A 6736-nucleotide genomic window follows, 5' to 3' on the forward strand; every position below is an offset into this window, starting at 1 on the left:
AACTGTTGACTTTCCTTGTGTTTAAATTAAAATAAGTGTTTGTAGTAATAAATTAATTTTTGAGCAAATACATGTTGAGATGATTCGGTTGCTTATGATGGTTATAATTATCCAAACAGTATTATTCCTAAGAAGATCTTTACTTTTTCTACTTATTTTCTCCATGAACTATTTTGATGTCTATTTTGAAGATCCACTCATATCGTGACAGTATGCTTATTCTCAGTAGAGTGTATGCCACATCTGAAGAAAGAATAAATTAAAGTCACTCATTAACAACTTACCACATACGCCGGAGCTGAATTCAAGATGTAAGCAGACGTTTCACAGATATCTTGGTTGTCTTTCCATTTCCTACACTAACAGTATCCTGAGAATTGTCTTATACAGCTGATATAAAGGTGAAATTTGATGACTTAATCTAAGCATCATCAGCTTAAATGCAAATGAATCCACTGTACTTGAGGTAACCTAACACTGACCATGAACGCCACAATCACTGTGCGCCAGTCCAACACAGTGCTTTACTGTGAACTCACCACAGTACTGCAAACTAAAGTGTTTATCTTCCAGTCCAATCCAATCCATCTTTATTGAGAAAGCACTTTAAAATACCCAACAACAGAATAAAACTTAACAGTAAGAAAATAAAACACATAATACATAGAAAATTTAAACAGCCCTATATTTAAAAACAAGATAAAACAGCAAAAATAAACTAAAAAACTCAAACTAAAAACCAACATCTTACAAGGTGTCAAAGGTCAGGGTGAAGAGATGAGTTTTCAGGAGTGATTTAAGAACAGGCAGAGAAGAAGCCTGTCTAATCTCTAAAGGCAGATCGTGTCACAGTTTCAGAGAAGCCTCAGCAAAAGCACGATGTCCTCTAAGTTTGCTCTCAGTCCTGGGAACATTCAGGAACAGCTGATCAGCTGACCTGAGACAGCGGTTGGGTTTGTAAGACTGTGGCAGCTCAGAGAGTTAAGATGCAGCTAGGTCATGGAGAGCTTTAAAGGCAAATAAAAGAATTTTAAAATGAATGCCAAAAGAAATGGGCAGCCAGTGAAGTGAAGCTAAATTAGGGGAGATGTGCTCAAACCTTCGAGTGCCAGTTAAAACACAAGCTGCAGCATTTTGCACCCTCTGTAAACGAGTAACGTATGAAGCACTGATCCCTATATAAAGTGCATTACAGTAATCCAGCCGAGTGCTAACAAAGGCGTGGATAACTGTCTCAAAGTGCTGCCGTGAAATAAATGTCTTTATTTTATCAGCTGCCTGAGCTGAAAGAAGCTTGATTTTACCACTGCCTTAATCTGACTGACAAGCTTCAGGTCAGAGTTCACTTTGACCTCCAGGTTTGTCACAGCTGGTTTAACGTACTGTGCCAAGGTATCTAAATACACATTGGGGGTCTCAGTAGGGCTACCAAGAGATTTGAACCCTGGTGGAGGAGACCTTCTCAATAAAAAAGTGTTTAAAAAAACGTTTACAGGCTGCAGTCAGTATGTGGTGCACTAAGAACAGAGTTAATGGTTTTCAATAAAACATGCAGGTTGTGACAGTTTGACGAAACAATGTCAGATAAGTGTTGTCTTTTGGTATCTTTTACAGGTTTTTGATATTGATGCCAACAGTCCTTTAGCATCTGGAATGACACTTGTAGCTTGTTTCCATTCACGCTCAGCTCGACAGCACTCGCGTCTGCCAGCCTTCAGCCAGGGGTCAGATTTAGTTTTAGGCTGCCTGGTTCTTAACGGAGCCACAGTGTCCAAAGCAATCTGGTAGGTGGAATAAAACCATGAGCTCAGTTCCTCAGTCTGGCTGCACAAAAACTCCGAGATTTTACAGTTCTGCTTAAAAACTGTTAAAAACTGCTCAGCAGTGGGTCAAAAATACGACAGCGGCGAGCAGCAGCGCGGTTTAACTGAGGTACGGGCAAGAGGAACTTGAAGCATCACAGGACTGTGGTCAGAAAACACAGCATCACAAATCTCTACGTTAAAAACAGAAAGAAACAGAAGAACCATGAGATAAAACAAGATCAAGTGTGCGTCCATGTTCATGTATGGGACTGACTGAATAGCACAAAGTTAGAATGCTTAGTCTGTTTTTTAGGCTATTTCACAATATGAAAATAAATAACTTATTAAAACAGATCATATACACATCCAATAACTAAGTGAAAATGATTGTTTTTGTTTTTTTATTTGCTAATCAAAGTGTCAGTGCAGTCAACCATCGTTTTTGTCCTCGTGCATTAGTTTTGATTTAGTTATCAAGTAAAATTTAATAGTAATTTTTTTACTTTGATTTTTGGGATGTAGGATGATCATTTTCATTTCTGTCTAACGCTGTGACATCTTCTTGTTCCAGCATGATTTCTTTCTCATTGACATTTGATGGGTTTTCAAGGTGTTCCATTAACATTACATCATATGTGCGTGACTTGGGGCATGAACCAGAAATATGCAAGCCTCGTGGAGGTTTTTTGTCTCTAAATGATCAAAATTAAAAATCTCGGTATCATCGGGACCTCATCCATCTAGTCGAGGAGCTGACCGCGGTCTAGACTACACTAAGCAGCAGCTAGTATGTACAATGCATCACTATGAGACATAAATGCACACTTAGTGTGATGTATTCTTAACAACTTTGAATGATGGAGTATGAAGTGAGAGGCATTTAATGAACTGGAAGTGCTTCTCTGAGCCCTCACACACCCAAGACAGATTAGGAAGAGAGGGGAACCACCTTGCTGCATGAGTAGCTCCGCGGTCAGGTTGACTTCCACATGGTTTGCTGGGGATGCTGCCAGGGAGGAGAATGTCAATTTTACAAGAGCGTCTCGTTCCTCTGGGCTGGAGGGTGGCGGATAAAGCTTTGGTGCATTACCGTGAGGCGAAGGCCATCCATCACAGCTTTGTGTGTGTGTGTGTGTGTGTGTATGTGTGTGTGTGTGTGTGCACAGTATCTGCATGTGCTGACTGCATGCAGGTAGTGCTGCACTCCTCTAGGCTGTTGTAGTGTGGTTATAGGAGTGGATGAGGGTGGGGAGTGCTGGGCCTGGTGGATAGATGCGGATCCAGAGCATCTGGAGACAAGGACTCTCACTGGTGTTGAGTGGGGGCAGGTTATTTATTCAGCTGGGGGTCGTGGGAATACTTGAAGCATCTTCCCGCTGATGAAGAACTGTTGCTTTCAGTTACATTGCAACGTGGTGGCACATATTTGGTGTCAGAGGCTGCTTTGTCTTGCACCACACATAGCTATAATAACGCAGAAAGAGACCTGCACACATGCTTATACCATACACTTACACACAGAACATATAATGTAATATTCATGAGTAGCTGGGGTTTCTCAACAGATTCAAGACTCAGCAGTAGACAAGACGGTGCAACACTTTGTCTCCCACTTGAAAATACCAAGTTAAAAAATATATATATTTTGGACATAAATGGCTGTGAAAGCAGCTCAGAGCTAAATTTATATGCGCATAATTTGCAGAAGCTTTTGTATTTTCGCTTCTGTTGGAGGTGATCCACTCAATACAGAAGCACACAAGTGCAGAGGCGCTTCTCCTTCTTGGCAAGGTGCTGCGAGAGAGAGAGAGAGAGATACTGTAGTTTGACCTGCTGAACTTGTGCTGCTTAGCATACCATGCTCTCTGGGGCTAACATACAACACCCATGCAAATTCTGTTCCCGCACAGCCCCACGCCCCCTCTTGTTTCCATAACAACCGAAGGTGCGGGAGAAAGGCCTCGGCCTGGGTGGGAGGACACCTGGGGGACTAAAACCTGTGCGTGTGCGCGTCCACAGCTCCAACAAGCAGGTCTGTACATGCAAAAAAACTAAAGAACATAAACTAAACGCAACGCGTGCAGGTGGAGTTGTGCACGCCCACCCACTCATCCAGCTACTCTTGTTGTTATCCCTTCCCCAGGTGGGTTAGAATTGGAGGCAGGTGGCGCATGCTCCCCAGTCCCCATCCTCTAAGGTGTTATTACTGTTACAAATAATCCCATGATGACGCCAAGTCCAAACTGTATCAAAAATAAAGCGGGGATATTGATTTGATTTCTGCAGCGTTTGGATTTGCCTGCTATTTGTTGTTCTTTCCTCTGTATATATGAACACTGCAGCGCTGGTTCGTTGTGTGTGGCCTTGGTCATGGGAGGAAGGCCTTTTTTTGTGCAGCTTGCTTATTCTACTACAATGTGTTTACTTGACTTGATACTCCCAGTGGCCTGATGGTTGTTATGTCTCAAAGGGCTCCAAACTGCACTTTGAGGGGGAGTGATAAGCAAATCGAGCCGGCCTCTTTCCTGCCTCTTTTATTTGGTTACATGCAGAACAATTGTTCCATTTGTGTAAACTGTTTTTTCTGCTTTTTCTCTTCCCTCTCGACGTCACCGCACGAATATTTGCGAGCACGAAAGCTTGTGTGGGAGCGTGGCGGTTTGAAGCCGGTGCAAATGTGAGATTCGCTCCGTGATGTAATAATTCAGGTGAAAAACAATGCAGAGAGGAATGCAGCGAGCTAAATCTCTCCCGTGGATCTGCCGCCGTGGCATCATTCGGGGAGAGCCCGTGCGACGCGCGTGCTGGTATGAGGGAGGGTGTTTGTGAGGGGAGATAGGAGAAAGAGAAAGAGAGAGAAAGAGAGAGGGGGATAGCTAAGCTTGGTGGTGTGAATGATGTTTAACTGGAGCTCAGCAGAGTTGAATGAGGCTGTAAATCTGCTCTCCTCCTGGGTGCAGTTTTTCTAGAGCGCTATGGTACAGAGCTATCACAGAGAGACGGATGTCACCACATTACAGTCCTACACACACACACAAACACACGCACACTTTTTTCCTCACCTCCTACAAGGCATAAAATATAACCCATACCATCAACAGCAGCCCACTCAGAGGATTGAGGGCATACACAGAGCACAGAGCTCCATCCCACATTAACCAAACAGTGAGAGCTCTCCCTCTCGAGGCTTCACATCGACACCGGCCTCGCTGGCACATAATCTTTCTCTGCCACATCGCTTTTCCTCACAGCTTACACTGCCTATGATGAAATCGTAAAGAAGGAAAACAACAGTCGCTGAGTGACAGCTGCAATTTCATGCCATAATGGAAATCAGTGTATTGGATAGATAAGATGAAGGATGGGAATAGTTGTTGTAAGGTCAGTGTTTTTGTTGCTTTTTTCTCCCTGTTGAGATAAATGTATCTATTATATGTCCAAGTGTATTATTTACAGCATGACTGTGGCCATGGAGTTATCACTGAAGGGGGACTGAATGTGGAAAGGCATTAATGCAAACATCTGACAAATAAAACATAATGAAGATATTAAAGTTAGTTGAATGTGAGCACTACTGGGTGCATGTGAGCATAATTAGGTTTACATAACTTAACAATCATGGCTTCTGATAGATTTGGGAATTTTTTTTGTTTTTTCTGTGCTTTTTGTGACTAGTTTGACTGAAGTTAAGATTTTCCACTAATATGGAATCTTGAATGAGCCTAAATTTAGGAAAAATAAACTGATCTGCGAGGATTTTCACACACAACCATCTCCAGAGTTTACCATCTGAAAACGAGAAAATAGCCAGTGAGCGGCAGTTCTCTGGGAGAAACTGCTGTGTTGATGTCAGAGGGCAGAGTTGACATCAATGGTCAGGCTGCTTCAAACTGATTGAAAGGTAACAGTAGCTCAAATAACCACCTGTTACAACCAAGGTATGCAGAAAATGCGCAGTGCATCAAATCTTAAAGCAGATGGGCAACAGCAACAGAAGACCACAGCGGCACCGCTCCTGTCAGCTAAGAACAGGAAACTGGTGCTTGAGGTCTTGATTTCTGTGCAACATTCTGATAGTAGGACCTGAATTTGCTGTAAACAACATGAATGCATGCATCCTGCTTTGTATCAGTGGTTCAGACTGCTGCTGGTGATGTAACGGGGTGGAGGATACATTCTTGGCACGCATTGGCCCCCTTAGTACCAACTGAGCATTGTTTAAATGTGGCAGCTTACCACATTGTTGCTGACCATGTTCATCTCTTTATGACCACAGTGCACTCACCTTCTGATGGCTGCTTCAACAGAACAACACCCCATTTCAAAAACCTAAAATCCCCTCGAACTGGTTTCCTTAACTTCACATGTCCACAGTGACCAGTTCTCAAACTAACAGAACTCCTTATGGATGTGGTGGAACGGGAAATTCACATGATGGATATTCAGCCGAGAAATCTGCAGCAACTGTGTGATGCTGTCATGTAAATATGGATCAATCTGAGGAAAGTTTCCTCCTTGTTGAATCTATGCAACACATAATTTTGGTTCTGATGGGAAAAAAAGCTCCAACCATGACCAGCAAGGCGCACCTAATAAAGTGGCTGTATGCTTCTTTTTGTTAAACATATGAAACACGCAGTAAGGCATTTGACAAATATTAGACCCGCCCCCAGCAGTCAAGCATGAGCTTCTGCTGGTGTATGGGAGCACCATTTGGACAAACCACATGCAGCACACTGTGATACTATAAACAGTGATAACAATAATGACACGTTGTTACGGTTATGATTACATTTGCTAATGATTATTTTGAACAACGCAGCAAAATATGAGGGGCTGAGAGGTGATCATATTATCTATATATGGCTATGTTAGTAGGATGTGGCCCCTGGGAGATTTATAGTAAATGTGGAAGTTTTAAATATTTCAAA

The sequence above is a fragment of the Haplochromis burtoni genome, unplaced genomic scaffold (assembly GCF_018398535.1).
Source record: "Haplochromis burtoni strain Fernald_Lab_line unplaced genomic scaffold, NCSU_Asbu1 Contig_40, whole genome shotgun sequence".
Lineage (NCBI taxonomy): Eukaryota > Metazoa > Chordata > Actinopteri > Cichliformes > Cichlidae > Haplochromis > Haplochromis burtoni.